Below are 21,359 nucleotides of genomic sequence, written 5' to 3'. Positions count from 1 at the left end.
TGAGCCACTTCAGGTCCTGTGGGTGGGTGAGAACACACCACCCCTCTCACTGTGTCCCTGGTCTCTGCCAGAAGGAGCAGAGATTGAGGAAAGAAGTTGTAACTCAACACCATATGATTTTATTTTTTTTTCTTAATGAGGTTAATTGTACAATTTAAGCTTTTAGTCCCTGTCTATGCCAAAAAAATAATTTGCATATAGCTGGGCAGTGCCTCTAGCAAAAGGATCTGCAAGTCTGAAACTTCTCTGTCATTTCCAAGTCAGGCTGTGAATAGGAAAGCCCTGAGCTCAGCATGCTCTGAGCATCTCTGAACTAAACAGGTACAAAGCAAGTTCAAATTACACCACTTCAGCCCATGACCTGAATGCCCAGGTGTGTGTATTTCTGGGGGAGGAAGCAGGCAAGCAGTAAGAATGTCTCTACCCCAGTGTAGAAGACCAGCTCAAAGGACAGCAGAGGTGTCAGCTGTTGATTCTGGAGACTCTGAGGACCACCTTGTTTATGTATTCAGCTAATAGGCCTGGCTTCCATGTTCAGGACTTTTTCCAGGGCTGTACTTGGTGCTGGAGAAGAATTTCCTCCTGAGACACAGTGGGAAAACCCTGTACTTCCTCTGTGGAACATCTCATCCATCAGGGGCACCTGAGCAGCCTCTGTATAGTGACCTCCCCACTCAGCCACAGGAGTGCAGGCACTGGTGGTGCTGATCTCTGCCAAGCTTCCCAAGGCCTGCACTTCACCAGATCCTTCAGCTTCCTCTAGGGTGAGACTTAGTGCCCTACAAACCAGATGTTCAAGTTCCAGCTTTCTCATCTATAAAATTGAGGGGCAAGCAACAACTGTCTGGAGAAACCTGGAAAGTAGCTGTTAGAAAACAGTTGCAAGGGACAAGGATGACACTGACACAGAGCCTATGGGAATGCAATATTTCCTAACAGATGACTAATTAACAACAGCCTGGTAGGATGGAGGGGAGAGGAATTTGGACTGCAGTACTACTGGAAAGGTCTCCCTTTTTTCCTTCTCCTCTTGATGGCTGTCTCTTCCCTTTCTGCCTGCCAAGAAGGCTTTTCTCTCCTGGTTACTGCAGGACAGCTCACAGCTGATGCCTTTGGAAATGTGTTGTTTGGGGTTTTTTTCCACTCATGAAGCTCAGATCACCTTTGTTCTTTTCACTACACCTGGAATCCCCCTCAATGACACAAACAATGCAAATATCATTTCTCTGTTGGGGAGGGGGAATAGTAATTTGCTCTGAAAACACAGCATAGTCACTCATCTGAACCTTACCAATAACCAAAACCAAAAATTAAGTCTGTCCGCTGAGGGTGCTGCAGTAGTTCGCATTTTGCCCTTCATAAGGTAATTAAAGCAAATCAGTATAGCCCTGCCAGTTCCTGGGCTCATTGGTTTGGAAGCCTCCTAAGGTGGCTCAGAATCCAGTCTAGCCACAAGTCAATAACTTGTCCACCACACCAAGGATTTTGGCATGAACACCAGAGAACACACTTACGTGCACACATCTGTATTTTGTAACACAGTCTCTGTCAGTCAGTGAACAAATGTCAAATATTAAACAATCCCTCAATTTCAAAAGCAGAAATTGCTATGAATAGTGGCAGCCTCTTCCACCAGAATAACCACATGTTGAAGAGCTCCTGTTAACTTACCCAGGTGGCACAAGACTGCTCGCTTAAGGAAGAAGCTGTAGATCTCAGTCACATCCCCATCACAGAGTCCAAGACTAGACCTACTATGCACCCATGGGGCCAGGAGGGGACTGTAATGGGCTCAGCAGAGACTCCACTGCCACCAGGCCAGTCCACAGCCATAGGGCCACGCATGGTCAGCCAGGAAATCCCATCAGTGTGTCAGGGTCAGCCAGGGGCATGGGGGACATGGACATAGTTGTGGGGCAGCTTGGGTGAAGAGGAGGCTGACAGGCCCAGTAGAAAGGCAGCTCTTTGAGGTAGGTGAGGGAGCTGCTGAGGCATCCTCAGGTCTCATCAGCCCCCAGCTCTGTAATAGTGCCCACACAAGGCCTTCACAGCTTTTGGAGAACAACTCTGAATGTTCTCTCTTCGGCTGCATTTTTCACTGTTTTATATGCTTGATATAATTCATATGTTTTGAAAAACTAACACACTGTCTAGCCCAGGTCATCAGGCAGCAAGAATAGAGGATGCTCAGATTTGAACGTGAGTGGTACGCCCCTTCTTTTAAGCTCATAGCTGGGGAGACAGACACTGTCATATACATGTGCATGGGATGCTTCTGCAGAAAACTGAAATGCAAGCATAGAATCATAGAATAATTTTGGTTGGAAAAGACCTTTAAATCATCAAGTCCAACAATTATCCTAACACTACCAAGCCGACCAGTAAGCTGTGTCCCTAAGCACCACATCTATACATTACAGTTTGTACTTTTTCTTGACTTTTCCAAGTACAGCCAGCTACCACACTAGAAGAAAATTACTTAATTTTATAAAAATTTTATGTGTTGCAGGGGAGCAAGGGATCAGTGAATCCAGGCAGCAACCTACACATATTTCACTTCTATTGATCCAATCATTAGTATCCTGTTCTTGCTGTTTAAGCATTCCTCTAAATACTAGGTGGGCAATGAACTTGTGCCTCTTCAGTGACATCAAAACATTGATGACTTGGAGATTGGAAGTCACTGTTATTTTGCGTTTCTCATATAGTTTCCACAATTTGCTCAGGATTATTCAAAGTATACACTGAGAGAAGTGGGCTAAGTTTTGGGAGGAAGAAAATGTAGGGGTGGGTTACATATGTTCAGGGGTGTATTTCTGAGCATTCTGACTATAATTCAGCAAGACAGCTAAGTGCATTGCAACATAGCAATGTGAGGCTACATATATGCTCAGAATTAGATGCAGCCACAAAGAACTTCCAAAACTGGAACCCATAGCACTACAACTCCACTAAACAATGATATGCAGGAAGCAAAAATGCATTTTATAGTTCAGGTTTTTTCCTGTCAGCATCCCAGGAGCAAAATAGTAGTGTGGGAAAGATGAAGTCCTAAAAGCCTCTTCAGAAAGAGTGTTTTGTCCTTAAAGAAAAAATATGTATATCTTAAAAACCAATAAATTAACAAAAAAAAAAAATCACTTCAACATTTCACATTGATCATTTACATTGAATGTACTATTCTGAAAAGCATAAAGATTCATATGGCTGGCAGACTGGGAGAAAAAGGCATTTATATGGTTATACAAAAAATTTGCTGTTTATCATATAACTTGGGACCACGTCCTTGGCAATATCCCATCCCAAGATTTTTAAGTTCTCTCCTTGATTTGACAGAAATACAGTGCATGGAACAATGACAGATACGGTTTATCAAAATCCATATATTTTCACAAACTGGACACAGGCCTTCAAGATGTAGGACATTCATATTTCAGAGTAAAGAAAACAGCTGGAAAGATGCTGTTCTGAAATTAGTCACTTTTTGTAACATTTGTAGTTACAGAGGAGCCCTATTTTAATAGAAATAATAAAAAAATAACTCTGCCTTAGAAACAGCAAAGGCTTTTCTGTTTCTTTAATCACCTGTTTGAAGATATCCAACTTGCTACAAGAAGTTAAATTTTCAGACCAGTAAATCACAAGAGAGTGGTTTTTTAAAGAATTTCTACAGGAAATTCAAAGCAAAAGCCTTGTTCCTCTAAGAACGTTACAAGTTTCCTGGCATTCGCTTGGCTGGTACCAACAGGTGAGCTTGAGAATGCCACTATTTCAAGAGAATTAGATAGAGTGCAACTCATTTTTACAAGGCAATCCTCTCCAGCATAACAGATAAGAGGCAAGTCTTTTGCTTGACATGCAGACCTATATGTTCTCATCCAAGTAGTGGGCTGGAGATCTCAACCCATCAGTTTACACTGGTCCAGGAGTCCATAAAGTTCCAAGAAATCACTCTGGAGCTTGCCTCAGAAACAGAATCCCAAAGCAGAACACAGAGGACAATTAAGAATTTCCTTTGCCAACTCATACAACGTGTCTTTATTCTGTAGCTAACACAGCCTCCTTTCCTATTGGCAGTATATACAGAGTGAGACAATATGAAGGATTAAAGATTAACTTTTTTTTTTTTCCTTTGATTAAACAATGCTCAACATACTTCCTTTTCTGGAGCCAAAGAAATAAGAGCTTATGGCAATGACCCCAGTCACTTTTTTTGTTTGTTTTTTTTTTTAAAGGTACTGTGTGCAAAAGAGACTAACAACACAAAAAATTCCCATCAGCAAGCTGGAAACAAATTCAAACTTTCCTCTTATGAAGATGACCCACATCCTGGCTCCTTTAATTTACCCATATTTAATCATTCACCCCCTTATTTCTTCTTTGAGTTTCCAAATGTAATTTAGATTTTATGTAGACCATTAGCAATAACAGGCTGGTAGAGATTCTGCTCTTTCTTACAGAAAGAGGCCCAACGGGTTTAGAAACAAAAACTTCCTTGAACTTTGGTCTGAGTCTTGAATTTTCTGTAAGCCCACCATCATGCTCAAACAATTCATCCATCATGGCCTGACTTGTGCATGGATAGATAACCAGGATTGCAAGAGCCCACAAGAGTAACAGGTGAAAGACAAAACTGCTGACAGACAAACACTGGGCAGTTTTGCCCCTGAAAGAGACAGCTGGAAAGAAAGGGCAATGTTAAACACAGTCCATCGGGCCTTCTCATTAACTCGGAGCTTTTCTTGTCATCCAGTGATTTGGTCCATCTGAGTTACATGCACAAATCTAACTGTTTTCCAAACTTATACTGTGATTGGTTTTGCAGTATCTGGGCTGCTTGCTACCGGTAATGTACGTCTCCTTACAAGACCCCTGTGAGCTGGGATGTGCTGTTATCCCCATTCTGCAAATATAGGCATAAGCACCAACAATGTTGAGGGTAAATGGAGCTTGCTTCTAATTCCAGCATAGACACAGCATTTCAATCCTCAGCTTAGGAAAAAATTAAATATTCAGGTTTGAAACATACCTCAAATTCCTATAGGAAGCCTGAGAGTAGAGCAGGGAATTAAATTCAATGCCATCAGGTCTCAGGGTAGTTAACCAACCATCAGGCCAGCCTGTCTTGTTTCCTTGAGTTTAAACACTCATTTGATAATATACGATAAAACCTGCCATGAAAGCCCTTCCATTTTTTTTTTTTTTGCAGTATCCACACAGAGGATGGAATACATTTGACTAAACAAACTTTCTCAAACAATTTAAACTAGGACAACACTTTCATGAAGATAAGGCTGTCTTCAGAGTCCATCCCAATAAACTCAGCCCCAAAAAAGAGTGGGTTGCCTTATCATTCATACTACTGGCAGTAATAGTTTAATTAACTTATTACATCTGAATAGTCATGTGAACATCCGCACTGAAATTCAGGAGCTGTGAACAAGAAGACTCTATGAAGTTTGGTAAGAAACAGTGCTGCACAGTGGATGCCGTGGGAGAGGCAATCCCAGCTCAGCACACCTAAGGTAACACACATGGATAGTGCTGTTGAAGTTAGTGGGTGCATTTGAGTGTTTATTTAAATTTCAAGTGAGTGTGGACCAGAGCAATCTTGAACAGTGAAATCTTGATGTGTTGCAATCACCAAAGGTGCTACCGAAGACAATGCTGTAAGGATGCCACCTGTGTTAGCAATAGTTATACCTGACAATGCCTGCAGAATTGGAATGCTGTCCTTTGCTGTTCTAGTCTGTGCTACTAATACTGAGTACACACTTTTGTTTCATTACTTACCTTCTTTTCTTTTTTCCTCCACAATTAAATGATGCAGCTGAGACACAAAATTTACGTCACTGCATGCCCAGGGATTTTCTGTAGTTTTGCACAAAGTCGTGCAAGTTATAGTAAAAAATCTTCCATAAGGTACACTGTATTGCCTTATGTTTGCCATAGGTTTATATTATGCACATGAACAGTTACAGCAACTCAGATGTTCACTGTTAAATTGTTATGCAGTGTCCTGGCAGAGGGTGGTTCCCACAGAGTATATATGATTGTGTCATCTGTCTCCTCGCCCATCACCTGCCTACTGATAACTGACAAACTAGGTGCCACATGCATTTTTACAGGTAGGGAGTGGAGGACTTTTCGATAAAGTGTCACACAGTATGACAGGAACAGCAAGGGAGCACACCAGGTCCATCAAGTCTAACTGAGACCCTGCAGCATATGGCTCCTTAGTGACATTTTTTATTGTTGTTTTCTTACTTATCCCCTGTATAGTGATTTTTTTAGCATCAAAGATCCACTTTGAGAATCTAGTAAGGCTCCAACATTTGTATCTTCTGGGCAAGGCACTCTTGAATCTTAAGACTCAACAGTCTCAAAAACCAAGTAATGGTGCGCTTGCTAATTAACCACAGTCTCCAAGCCAAACAGCCATTAGTGTGCAGAAAGCATGCAGCCTTATGAACAGACACAACAACAAGGGCCTGTGTCCTGGTAGCCTATATTTTGTATTCAGGGTCATCCCTACAGATATTTGGCTTAAACTGCATTCCAGACACTGGTTGAGCACCGAGGAAAACACAGCTTCACAGAGCTGATGTTCCTTCTTCACTTGATTTATTTCCAAACACGCATACATGTGTACGAAACTCAGCAGACAGCTCCAACCATATATCTGTTCATCTGCGGATGAGCAAAAAAGATGAGCTCACTACTGTGCAGAAGGTATAGACTTAAGCATCACATTAAATTTGTCCACTGGAGCAACTGTCATCATCCACCACAAATTGATAATCCACTCAAAATGATAATGCGAAAAGCATTGAACAGACGCAACTTTCCAACCAGCCCAACACTGCACAAATAATAATGTCCTAAACTTACACATTTTCTAATAAGGAAGAAACTATTATTCCATTGTCAGAGTCTCTCATTGTCTTTAAAAGAAAATAGTTGAACCAGAATGGAAATTGTCATCAGCAATTAAAGCTTCACAACAGCTAACCTAATTAAAAATCTAAACCCCTGGTTTTGGGTGCTCGTAACCTTCTGCCAATTCCTGCTTTTGAATTAAAAGATATTTTTCATGGTGTACAGGGTAAGTATAGTGTCAAGGCCCTGATACACACATGTCTCAGTTATTCCTGCCACAAGGCTTTGTTAAACATTTCAACAATCATTTCATCTCTATTTTTTTTCCTTCCATAGAGGAATGGGGGTCCTCAGAGCAGCCCAAACAACCTTACACTTACATAGCACTATGAAACATATGCAATAGTAAACGAAGATGACCTAGGACAAACAGTGATACCAGTGCTAGAGTCATTAAAGCACCACATGAATCTATAATTCACATGAAAATGTTATCCCACTATAGGCTGAGTTGTCCTCTCTGCTTCCATTTCTTCCCAGTGGGAGCTGGGGATCTCAGGGAGCACACAACACAGCCTTTCACAGACTCAAGCTATGACTGCATTGCTCAATCCATTTCTTCTCTCTGGATTCACTCCCTCTTTAATGTGCTGATTCCTGTTTTGACAAAGAGCAGTAGTTCACTTCAAACCACATCTCAGTGGTTCAGTTGCCAAAGCATGGAGGTGCATCAACACAAATCAACAGAGATAACCCAATAGTTGTTACTCACGGTAATTCAACGATTCACACATAAACAACAGCTACATTTCCTAGTTTTATATTCTCACAAGTTAATGAAGAGAGATAGGTTTCCCTCGAGAGGTGCTGAAGCTCCACAAAGCATTATTTATCCTTCTTTCAAAAGCATGATTTTCACCAACGGAAATTACTCAGAATGCAATAAAACATGTTCTAACAAAATGAAATTCAAATCCTGCTTCCTGGACCAACATGAACTTTCCAATGGAAAACAATAAAGCTACTTCTTAGACCAAGGAAAACATTATTTGGGCCTTTCTTTGAACCATACAACAGTGGTAAATAAATACAGAGACACACACATTTCACCTCATTATGCTTTTATGGGTTACACGAAGATTCCTTAATGATCTCAGTTTGACCCTGCCTGGTACGTGCTGAAAAGCTTTCTCTGGTCCATTAATCCCAATCAAGTAATGGCTGCCCCAAATATCTTTCATCAAAAACACTCATGTCTTTGTCAGTGCTTTCAAAGAATGAGCTATAGATCAAACTAGTTTAGATATAGCTTAAAATAAAAAGAAAAAGAAAGAAAACTAAGAAGGCTTTTTTCTTGTGTGTATATTTTTTAAGCTGTTTAAAGATTTGTGTGTGTGTGTGGTTTATGCAGGGAAAAGAATATTTTTATTACTAGTATATCTTATCTGCCTCTATACGACGGAGCTGTTCTCTGTTAACTGCCTCATCCCAGATCTGCATTCGAAATTTTTACTAGTTTTGTACTGCAGGGTGTGGGTGGGATGGTCTCTTCCTTTTTAAAGTGACAAAACTACAATGGCTTTTCAGTTATATCATGAGGGGGAAAGTACTTCAGTTCTGTCTTGCTTAGTTTATACTTGCAACGCCATGAAGTTCTGCCAGCAAAATTGTTCTTTTGTCATCATAAATTATGTTTACATTAGATGAGTTCAGCATTCTGGTTAGAAACAAAGCTTTTCTAATGACACTATGAGGTCACTAAAACTTTTCTTATGAATGAATGGCTGCACTGGTTTTAAACAGAAATTTATTTCAATAAATAGATATTTGGTCCCAAGAAGCAATAAAATAGTAAGTACATTTAGTTCTTCTCATGTATCTTCACAAAGAAAGATACACAAAGATTTATGTTACTCATTCTTTAAAGTTAAAAATATTAAGAAGGAAACAAAGTTATAGGCAGTCTCTAGCAGTAGTAAAGATCCAGAGGACCAAGGACAACTATTTCACTGCTTGAATATTACCTTTCTTGATTAAGAGTCGAAGACTATTGTCCAGATATGGTTGCTGGCTACTTAACAGACAATTATTACAGTTCTTCAGAAAAAAGAAACAAAACAAAAACCCACAACAAAAAAACCCAACATAATAAACAAATACATCTCAATAGGAAGTGTGTCATGTTAACATAATTGTCTGATGTCCCAGTCTCACAGGCACCAAAGACCACTGCTACCAGCGGAACTAGGGAAGGCAGAACAAACAGAGCTTTTGCACCATAATAAAAACTGATGATTAAACCAAAATTTGTGTGATCTTTCACATGCTGAATGAAGTCTTTTATGCAGATGTCAACTTTGACCCAGATTTCCAGCCTCTGAATTGTTTGACTTGTGTTTTAAAAATATGCACCTAGTTGCAGACAAATGCAACAGCAGGGACAGGTGATTCTACCTAAATAAATACCCACAAGCATTTCTGAAATCATAAATTTTTGCACACTCCAGAGAAAATCTGATTCTCCAAAAGTTATGGCGTCTACTAGACTCACAATTTCACTAAGTCTATTCAGGCAGCAAGATAAACCAGGTCTTACCCTTTGCAGGCACTTGAAGTGACTCCTGGGGGCTTTTTTGATAACACCAGGAGTTTTTGGCACAATAGGTAAAGTTCTCCAAGCATCAAAAAGAAGGTCCTTCCTGGGTGTGCAAGTTTTCAGAGGATTTTGTGCCGAACGTGGACCGAGACAGGGGCCCACACTGCACACGATGTAGAGTCCTCTAGTCACGCACAGATGCTGTATGGCAGCACCATGGCCCTGACAGAATCCCACCTGTACTTCACAGGCTCAATACCTAACATGGCCTTGACTGCTTTCAAAAGCAGTCCCGGTGCTCTTCCTTTGCCATGACACCTTTTGGAGATCAAAAAAATTTTTTTTTTTTTTTTTTAAAAAAAAAAAGAAAGAAAAATAATAGGTTTTTTTACTTTATAGTAATTCCATAACATTAAGGGGAAGTGTTAACTTGGATTCTACCCTTTGGGGCTCATTTAGCTCAGGTAGGTAAAATTGAGCTGCTTTGACAATGCCCAAAGGAGAGTCCTGCCCCATACGAATACCATATCTACTCCTATTCCTTTAGCATTTGGGAAGCCCAGAAGCACAGGGATTTAACACCAAGGTAAAGAGCTACTAATCCATGCAAAGAAAGCTTCTCAAAAAGCCTGGTTGCTGTAGGTTAAATGGACCTTCTCTATTCCTTCAGCGATTACCCCCATGGATCCCACCTACCAGTTATTGTAATGCATAACTCCAAACACATGAAGGTTTCCTTAATCATGATCTGCTGAAATGTGCATCCAATATAGAGGACCAGGCCACATGAGGAGTATTCAGAAAATGGACCAAGACCCATAGAGGTTCTTTGGAAATGTCAGAAATCTAGTTGTTTTTCAAAACAGGCAACAGATACTTTACAAAGGATACATCATTTTTTAGTATGTTTATGCCACTGAGAAGTTTGATTTGCTAAGATGTTCTGAGGATCAAGAAAACATCAGTTTCAGAGCTATCCCGCCTCCAAAATAGAGTTCCTCCTCATCTTTGATGCATTGTCTTTCTGTGCTGCTCAGTGCTGGTGTACCTTCAGATAGAGAAGAATGTTCACTTATTACGCAGACAGGTTTTAGGTCTCAGATGTTGATAGGAAGACTAGGTAGTTGAAGAAAGTCTATCACCTTATTTGAAAAACATTTTAAAGAACTCCCCATTTATTACAGATAATTTTTAAAATAGAGATAGATCTAGGAAAAACTTTTGAAAGATACGATATGCAGATTACTGAAATCATCCTGCAATCGTGATGATCAGAAGAAAGCTCATATAAGCTCCATGAGACATGCATACCACATTTGCACTGAATGGCAGCATGATCTAATTTAAGGATAAAAGCAGGGTCAGTCTTCCAGCTTTGAGGTCTCAGGTGAGAGGTGGAATATCTTCTATAACAAATGCCTTGTAACAACTCCAGTAATTGTGTCTAAATAACTTTCTAATAATATGATAGATTTTTCATAAATGTTCTTTGTTTTGCTGCAAACACTTACTAAACATGTTAGAAGAATACAGAGGTATTCAGATAAAAATGAGAACAAATTCAAAATAATGAAAGTGAATAAATAGGATCTACTTATTAAAAAAAAATTCCCAATTACAGAAAAAATCCAATAAATCAAACCATTTACTCGTTGAAACAGAATTTTACAGGCACTAACTCTTTCAATGCCCAGTTAGCCATTACTTCATCAAAATTACAAGTGGAATTACTGGTGTGCTCAGGCTGTCTTCAGATCTCCCAGTATTTTCTCATTAATGTTAATATGCCATTAGAAAGCTCTGCACGCAAGTTAGTGACTCACAATATTAGATATAGCCCTAAAGCAATCAAAAGTGTCACAAATATCTCATAGTACACTTTAGTGTACTATGCCCTGTAAAATATCCTTTGCATCTGAAATTCACCACTTCCTAAGCAACTTCATAAAAACGATAACTTTAGAGATGCCTGCAGCAATGCAGGCTGTACATGAGCCCTTCTTCCACAAGTCACTTCACAGTGCTGTTATTAGCATGCATGACTTGTAGAGCTGGCTGGCAGGGAGCAAAGCATTGACTGTCATCTCATCATGTTGAATCAGTCACCACTGATATGAGCTAGTGAATAATGTAGTATAAAGTGACCACTTCTGCAGATAACGGCACAACATTAAAATGACAATAAGGTCACTATTGAGTGTAAAGCATGATACTCATTTCACAGTGTGCTTTACTTAGTAATACTGGCAGTGAATAGGGCCTTTTAAATGCAATAAAAATAACTGTTATTTGGTACATCTGAACAGGAGGCATTAGAGAAATCCAGCCTTATGAAAAAGGAATCAAACAAAGTTTAAGACATCTCGAGGGGAGAATAAGATAAAGATACCTTTGATGGGGGAAGAAGGATGTAAAGATATCTCAAGTTCCATGTGACACTACCAAATGTTGAACACTATAGTCAACCTGGAAAGCAGATTAGGAGATGTTATCTATACGTGTCTGCCAATCGCACACCTTTCCCCAGGCTCTACTAGTTTTTATTCATATGGAGGGAGAGATTATTTTTCCTTCAGTACTCATTCCACTAACATTATCAACAGTGGTGTTGATCTGTAATTTATCATTGCATGGTTTCACCCACCTGCAAAGCACCGGCTCCATGTATACACAGAGACTTACCCACTCAGTACCAAATCCGATATAGAAATAAAAGAGATTCTTAAATTGTGTGACAGAGCCCTAGGAAGAAAGTTCAAAGTAGTCTAGAAGCTCTGTGTTGTGCAGGAAAAGTAGAAGAACAGATTAATATCTCTAATTACAAAATGGGGATTATCTTTAAATGCTTCCATTTGGATGGGTAATTGAGATAATAGTTGCAAATACATAGCCTGAAGTGTTCTTACTTTTCATGTTAAAGTAAGGCTAAAATCCACAAGGAAGAAATGTTCTCAAAGCATACTTACCACATTAATCAAGGCTTTCCATGTGGGAGGACAAATTCTGTCCCATAAATTGTGAAGCTCTTCTTCTGGCTTTTCTCTTTAAGCAGTAGAAGTCTTACAGTGATTTTGTGTAGAGAGCTTGATGGCTTGCTACTGCATGAGCTTCAGCAAGATTAATCTGACTCCAAAGTAGGCATTGCTTTCAGTACTTATTTGCATGGAATATTGCAGTGAGAAAATAAAGTTATGCTGCATAGCTCGTGTGAACATTAGTCTTTCATCAGTCAATTGATAAGGCACTGAAAATAAACTTTGGTTAAAAAATAAAAAAAAAATATATAGTTTATGAACATTACTGCCATAGGCTGGCATGACTCAGTATTTTGATTTTTTCAGAAATGCTTATTTTAATAAGAGCCCACACAAGTGACTGACAGGGTATTCTGTTGTTGATGTAAGGAAGGTAGCTGGACTAGAAACCAGCTAACAGATCCTTATGTGGTAGAGGTAGCAGATAAACTCAGAGCTGCACATCTCATCTCAGCAGCCCAGGGGAACCAACCAGAACTTCAGACTCGGCCCTTATCTGTGGAATAGTTTCTTATTCTGTACTTTTCAGAATCACAGTGTGGTTTGGTTTAAGTCAAGACACAACACTCAGCATTCCAGAAATTTGGCTTTATCTTCAGACCCAAACTTGGCCATTCCTGCCCAGAGCTACTGAGACAGACACTAGGTACATCATGCCAGAGACATACCAAAGGCAAGCTCATCCTTTCCTGGGACCTTCCCTGCCCCCTCCATGCTTCTGAGAAACAGAATCACCAGCAGGTGGCAGAGAGGCTGCTGCTGACCTTGAGTTCACAGCTGGGGATGAGTTGGTATAAACATAATCAGAAAATGTTGTCAATCTATTATTATCTATTTGGCAATAAAAACTAAGGAGGAACATTCCTCCCTCAGACATTCAAACTGCACCATATGCTCTTTGTGGTAAGCTAAGTGGCTGCAAATCCCCATCTATACATCAGTCAGAGAGTAGCTGAGCAGGGAAAGAGTCATAACATGCTACAGCTTCCAGCTGCTACCCTATGCCCTGACATTTCTGGAGTAGATGTACATTTTGGGAAATAATACCCTTAGGCTCTCTGCAGAGAATAAGGTTGGTTTCCAGAGCAACTACCATCAGTCTTTGTACACACCACAAATTGCTGTAATTCTCATTGTTCAAAATGACTGCCTCAGACTTAGTAAAAACACTTTGGTTATATCAAATAAATATTAAGATCTTAAACATACCTGCTGAGAGACTGGAGATATGACATATGAGATACAGCAAGCAGAAACGCAGCAAGGAGGAAGAAAGGGGGAACTTTGAAAACCACACGATATTTTTTCTCTAAAACACATTTCTGTAAACAAAACAAGGAAGAAGCATTTCATGCAATGATGAGATGACAAGAAATTGTAAGAGAAAAGGCATCACATAGGAAGGAGACAGGAAAAAGTATAGCAGGAAGAAAAAGGAGGGAATACACCAGTAACTCAGCAGAATTTAAACTAGTGAGAGGTTTAAATTCCAGAGGTAATGTTCGTCGTCAGGCTAAAATAGAAATAGATGCAAAATTTATTCAGACTCTGATCATCCACAATGATCAAAGTGTGCTAATTTTCCGTCCAAAGCTTCCTAACACCGGTACACAGGGTCTTACCTCTGTACAAGGCTTGTACAGCTATCCATGTCTTAACCACTAGACTCTCTGGGATCTTTGCTGGTTTAGAAGGTAGGGCTACGAATTAAGGCTGCACCTTTTTACCAATGTTCAGGCGTTAACTATGGTGGTGACTTTTGAGGGGGGTGCGTGTGTGTGTGGTGGGGAGGAATAATGAGGGAAAGCATAGCAACAAGCTCTTGTTCAGGGCTGGCTTGTCTGAGGCAGTTTCTATTCCAGTTTCCAGACCAAGAACACACTGTTTGTTTGTGGTCTGTAGAGACCTAACTTGCTAATGGCTTTTTGGCTCCCCATCTCATTTCCACTTGCTAAATTGCCATAAAAAACAGTTATGTTATGGCAGGGATTTTCACCTTTGGCATTTCTGAAACGTCTAGCCTTAAGCCTTCTTGTTTTTCACGTTACTTCCTTGTGTCAGCAAGTGGCATAGCTTCAAGAAATATGCTGTGTAGTCAGGATTAGCAGAGGAAAAGTACTATGGCACTATGAACTGGGAGGCCAAGGAGCAAGTGTGATCCACTTGCTGGTTTGAAAAAGTCCCTGCTTAATCACGATGCTTTTGAGGCCACCTTGCTTAAGAGAAAGGGGCACCTTAAAAGAAAACTTGTATTTCTCAGTCCTACTGGTGTGTTAGTGGTGCTGGCACAGAGAGACTGAAACCTTTCGCAGGATCCCTGCTCTGGCCCCAGACTGTTCTTTACCTCCAAATTCACAGCTAAGACTCACTGGTAGAGGCTCCTGATTCAGAGATCTGCTAAACATCCTCAGAAGAACAGGAGGCACAAAAGAGATGACGGGGCATCACAGGAAACTACATCTTTTAACTTCTCTTCACAAATATCTTCATCAGACAAATCAGAAAATAAGTAAATCTTTCCAGCGTTGGCAATGTGTATAACTCACGCAATAAAGGGGAAAAAAAATCCGAACAGGTCTACAAAGTGCAGGACATGCTCTTAGTGGGAAGATGCAAGTTCAAATGTAATGGAGGTAAATGGCATGAGAGGGCAAGAGGTCTGAAGGCAGAAATGGAGTTTTCCTCAAGGTGGAGAAGGTGGTTTTACAACAGATTTTGCTTTTTTTTCAAAACTTTTGTTTTGTGCGTGTTCTTTAGCTACTCCTGTTATTCAAATCCTGCCTTGTCCATAGACCAACACCACATTCCACTGTACTGTAAGAGGTCTAAACATCCTGTCTTTACTGTAAGTTAATCCACCCCATCTACTTTGACATCAAGCACAAGTTGATCGCATAATGCTGGGCTAATACTAATTGTATATATTGTAAAAGCTGAGCCTACAGCATTAAATTCAGGTGCTGCATACTGTCTCTCTCTTGCAATGGTGTCTAGCCCAAGCAAGCTCCAATTGCAACAATGCATTACTTCAATGCTTACTCAGCTTTGCTTTTGCTTTTCTCAAGAAATGTCAATTTATTTCCTTCACTTAGACTTCATTTTTGCACCTCATTAATGACATCCAGAAGCGGGGACAGGGAAAAAAAAATAAAATCAGCCAGGCTACGTTACTTTGACTGAGCTAATTGTAACTACCAATGAGTACAAAAAGCTTTGTGAAACCATCACCACAAAAAATGTAGTTAAACTAAAAATATCGCAATACAGTTTTATTGTGACTCAATCACTGTGTTTTAAACAGAGGTTTTCTTTTTTTGTTTGTTTTCATACAAAGGTCACTAGAAAGTCAACTCTTATGTCCTGTAAGTATAAACTTCTAAAGATCTTACAGTTTCTTACCAAAACAGTCTTATGCCCTCTGTTTTACTTGGGGGAGATTATTTTAATTTGAAACCCACAGTTACTATGCCTAAATAAGAGGTTCGGCACTCCAGAGCACTTTTCATAGAACGGCTTAATTTCTCCTGCTGTAGATGATTTAACACAAAAAAGGGTGCTAAGAAGGTGTCCAATAATTAATGTTCAGCAGCTGAGGGGTTTTGGGACACCCTGTGAAGAAGCTCAGGGCTAAAGAGATCATGCACTTACTATAAATTATGTAAAACAGAGCAGATGCAATCAGGTATTTGCATCAACCTGCTTTACTTTTTCATGCACACTTGTCCATTCATACTGCTCTTGTACATCTCCACTAAAAGCCAGGCACTTACGTGTTGTACTTATCCTTCCAAATGCCAAGATAAAAGCATCTGTCTCTCTCTTCAGTCACCAGAATGTTCAAATCACAGTCATCCTTTTTTAACATAATGGGGTTTAAAAATGAACATTTTACGTAAATTTACACAGGTATAATAGTGTTAGTATGTTACTTTCATTGAGACAACACCAAGCTCTAGCTGCTTTGAATGGCACTTCACGTACATAGATGCATATTAAAAGCCATTTGCTGAAATAAACTGAAATAATTAAAATAATTTCTGATTATACTTAAAGAAAAGTCATTTCAGAGCACTAAAAATTGATAGCCAAATCTTGTTATTTAGCCATGGCACATGAGACTTATGTTTTGATATCTATTAGTTCTTTAATTGTTTTCCATTCAAGCATTGATTTGTTGAGATTTGATAGCTCTCTGGGGTTGTTATCAACTACGCTAAAATAATTTGTCCTGAAAAAATTGTCAGTGCTCTTAAGTGGCAAGTCTGAGTGCTTAGCTGCATGATTCATGAGCATCAACTGTTAATAAGAACTCCTCACTAAAAATACTAAAAGTTCATTGCAGTAATAGCAGCCTTTAATGCAGAACGTTTTCGCATAATAGCTGTCTTTATACAAAGGTCTCTTTTTCACACAGATGTCAGCAGTGGCAGGAAGTACTTCCTTTTCAGGTCATGATTTCAGGCGAACTGCTAAGCAGGAGGGTATCTGCATGAGAAATGGAAGAAATAGCTTGGGCTGGTACCTACCTCATCTTATCCTGCATTGGGAGCCAGACTGTTCTTAAAGATTAAGACTGTCTAGGGAAGTCATGGCAAGGCTGCACCACACTTGCTATTATAAAGATTTTTCAAGTGTTTGGTTCAGCTTATTACTTCCTTATTCACCACAGACATCAGCAAGCTGTGATACGTTTTTCCCCTATGCAGTATATTCCTATCACTTTGGAAGATCCATTACTAGTCTTTTCTTGAGGATAAACTACAATTTTTCCGATCCTTCTGCAGTGGTGAAATTTTCTGCACCTGAAATGATTCTTGGTAAGAAACATCCATCTCAGTCAGAAACCTGCACATGAAGGCAAGTCCAGCCAACTTTCATAGATGTCATTTTATTGCAAACACATAGCAGGAGGTGCTCCAAATGTCCACTGTGACCTCTGAATGTAACAGGCACCCTGTGTATAAACACCTAATACATCACTCCACACATTTATGTAAAATCATACATACAGATGTAAAAATGAAAGCAACATGTCAGTATGAGAGATTAGCTAAGAAAAGAGTGTCAATGGAAAAAAGTAGGGATAATGAGATGAACATAAGCTTTCAGTATGCAACTAGGTTGAAGGGTTATTGGGATTTTTGTGCACATCAGCAAGTCAGATGAGAAAAGCAGGGAAACTTTATATACCTCAGCACTTGGTTCTACTATGACTTCAGTGGAGTGCTGTATCAGATCATGGCCCAAATATTCACATTTCAAAAGAGACTTTAAGAAGGGAAAAAAAAAAAATATATGGAAAGTTTCAAACAAAAGCTGCTAAAATAAGTAAAGGATGAGAAGCATCAAAAGAATCCAGCATATTTAGTTCAGAAAGTTACTCAGTTACAAACTTTGGGATTATATAATATAATATAAATAATAACAACCTCAAAAACATTGAGGTCCTGCACACAAAGCAGGACAGAAAAATGGTTGGAAGATGAAGCTTCAAAGCCAATTCAACCCGTTAGTGTAGGAGACAAGACTGCTTAGAGTATTCCGCTGGACCTATAGATCTGTCAGTTGACTTTGAGATGGTAGACTGTATGCACTAAAAGTCAAAGTGCTGCAATCAAGACTTGATTAGCTTAGTGTCGCAATTTCACACTTGCTGAGTTTTGAAATCCTTAATTCACTACAGCATTTTTCTTTGTTCAAAGCAACAAAGGTAGGTAAGAATGTGAAGTTTTATATTGGAAGAGCCACTGACACTTTCAAGTTGAGAAGCTCAGTTCCAGTCTTTTTCGTCACAAGAAAAGCAGGGTTTTTTCATATGCAAAAATACTGAATAGGTAGAGAATAATTTAAAAAACAGGGATGAGAAGAAAAAAAAAAAAGCATGAGAGCATATTACTCCAGCCTCCATCTATTGCATAAAGAAAACTCAAACACAGGCCTTGCTGGCAACCAGTAAAGCTTCATTAGTATGCCTTTAATTCACCTGTTGCAGTTCTCTGCACTTCTCTGTTTCTTCCTGGACTGGAACAACATGCTGCCATGCCATGCAAAGCAACAGTTCTGACCTTCTTTGAAGCGTCACATAGCATGAGAAAAAGCCTCTTCCAATACCACAGTCTTGTGTAAGGCCCACATGGAGACCACTCAGCAGAGACCACCTGAACTGCCCATTTCTGCACATGGCATGGCCAAACGTCATTCGTGAGACAGAAGTGTGTATAGCGCTTCCCACAGCAAGCTCTACACATGCTCCTCCAGTATCTGCTCACAAAAACCTGCATCCCCTTTCTGCAAAATTAGGTCAGTTTGTACAAGTCAAGATGCAGGAACCAGGCTTGGTACTGGCAATTTTCTGCTACAAGTAGCTGAAAGACTTTTATTTTCCTGGGCAGGCAGAGTTCCTCTATTGATTTACTTTATCATACTCAACTCTCATTGACTTCTCTTAATTTGATTTCACAGGTATTTAATTAAGCTACTTAAAACACTAGCACTAACTGCTGAAAACTTATGTATGAGATAGTACATTAAAGTGTATCAGATAAGGGGGATCCCAGGTGATATGAAATGGCTTTGACTGTCCAATGAGCTGGCTAATGACTAGCAAAGTACTATGGGAGCAGAAAACTGTTTCCAGAGATGTGTCTGACTGCAGTTTTACAAACCCCTGCAGAAGAACAGAAAAGGTAGTAAACTTCAACACAGTTTCTAAATTGCATTAATAAAAAAAAACACCACACCTTAATACGGGTGAAAAAAGAAAGACAACTGTTTGCACCTGGATCTAACAAAAATGCTAGAAAGAAAACCTGGAGGGTGAATCACAGAGAATCACAGAATGGTTTGGGTTAGAAGGGACCTTAAAGATCATCTGGTTCCAACCCCCTGCCATGGGCAGGGACACCTTCCACTAGATCAGGTTGCTCAAAGCCCCATCCAGCCTGACCTTGAACACTGCCAGGGAGGGGGCAGCCACAGCGTCTCTGGGCAACCTGTGCTAGTGTGTCACCACGCTCACAGTGAAGAACTTCTTCCTAATATCTAAATCTACCCTCTTTCAGGTTGAAACAGTTACCCCTCATCCTATCACTGCAATCCCTGATAGAGAGCCCCTCCCCACCTTTCCTGTAGGCCCCCTTTAGGTACTGGAAGGCTTCTATAAGGTCTCCCTGTATCCTTCTCTTCTCCAGGCTGAACAAACTCAACTCTCTCAGCCTGTCCTCACAGGGGAGGTGCTCCAGCCCCCTGATCATCTTTGTGGCCCTCCTCTGGACCCAGTCCAGCAGGTCCATGCCTTTCTTATGCTGGGGGGCCCAGAGCTGGACGCAGCACTGCAGGTGGGGTCTCACCAGAGCAGAGCAGAGGGGCAGAATCACCTCCCTCAACCTGCTGGCCACGCTGCTTTTGGTGCAGCCCAGGATGTGATTTGCTATCATTTAGTAACTTCAGTCTTCAGAAGGACTGCCTCAGAACTTTACTGACTCCACTTGAAAGCTGGATTCAGATTAATAATTTGAATAAAGAGCAAGATCCTGAGATGAGGGCTAGCACTTGTCAGTATTCACTGAGAAGACTTAGCCACTAAAATAAGAAACTTACTTTATTGCAGATGTGGTGAAGCAAAGCTAGAAACAGGTCTAGATACAACATTGCAGAAACAAGCATGAAATCAGATCTCATGAAAATTGCAAAGGAATGCATAAATAAAATATAACCAATGAGAATCTGTTAGTAGATCAGATTCTTGTTTCCAAGCAGATGAACATTACAAGGAAGATGTTTAATAAGTAACATTTCCCTAGATAATGAGAGACACTGAAATTTTAGTAGGAAGAGAGAAAAAAGTGGGAGGGGGGGAAGCCAAGTGCAGCAGAGCAAGGAGCAGCAATTAAAAAATGCTGCTACACAATGCCAGAGCATCTAAATAAAACAGAAGATTGCAGGGGGTGAGGGAGGGAAACCTTGAGAATTCTCTAAAAGCAGTTTAAATCCACAAAAAACTGGCGTGTATGAAAGACATTTTTGAACTGTGCTACCAAGAAGTTGAAGAAACCCCACAATAATATTTTGCCAAACTATTAAAAAAAAAAAACAAAAAAAAACAAAAAAAAACAGGCTCGTGTAATTACCCAGTTTCCAGAGATGAACAGATGGCTCTAGGACAGAAAAGGAAAAGGCAAGAGCTGAAATGAAAGCACAGAAAGTTGATGCAAACTCTACCGAAGAGTAGAAACCCACACAAACCTGATAAACAAGCTTGTACGCAAACACAAGTCACAAATCAAACGGTGGCAGAGACAATACACTGAGGAGAAAGCAGCAAGCAAGCCACATGGTAAATAAACCAGCAGTCAGTCAATGGCAAATATAAAAGATACAAAAAGAATACAAGAAGAAAACCAGGGATGTTGTGTAGAAAACTTAATGGAAAAACCTTATACATACGATCATCATGTCAAGGGTTTCAGGAACAAATTCACCTGTCAGTGACTTCCACGTTTTTCACATAAGACTTTAATGAAATGCAAAAATAAAAAGTAAAAGTTTGCCAGCCCCAAGTAAAAAATAAGACAGCAGTAAATGAACAGGAAATCAGAGGAGAGAATTTTTTTTTCCCCATGCTAAGGTATGTACTAAATAGTGCAAATTAAAACTGTACAATAAGATGAGACTGGGATCTTTATTATAAGCAACAGTTAGACACCTGAAAAGGTACAAAGATTGAATTTTCACATAGGGAAGAAAAGTCATAGCTTCCAACTAAAAAAGCATATATATTAACCTGCACTAAACTTAAGGCATACAGCAAGTAAACGGAAAATTGAATAGAAACAGGATGGTTATGAGTC

The sequence above is a fragment of the Leptosomus discolor genome, chromosome 2, assembly GCF_034619465.1.
Source record: "Leptosomus discolor isolate bLepDis1 chromosome 2, bLepDis1.hap2, whole genome shotgun sequence".
NCBI classification, from domain to species: Eukaryota; Metazoa; Chordata; class Aves; order Leptosomiformes; family Leptosomidae; genus Leptosomus; species Leptosomus discolor.
Note: the sequence above shows the minus strand (reverse complement) of the source record.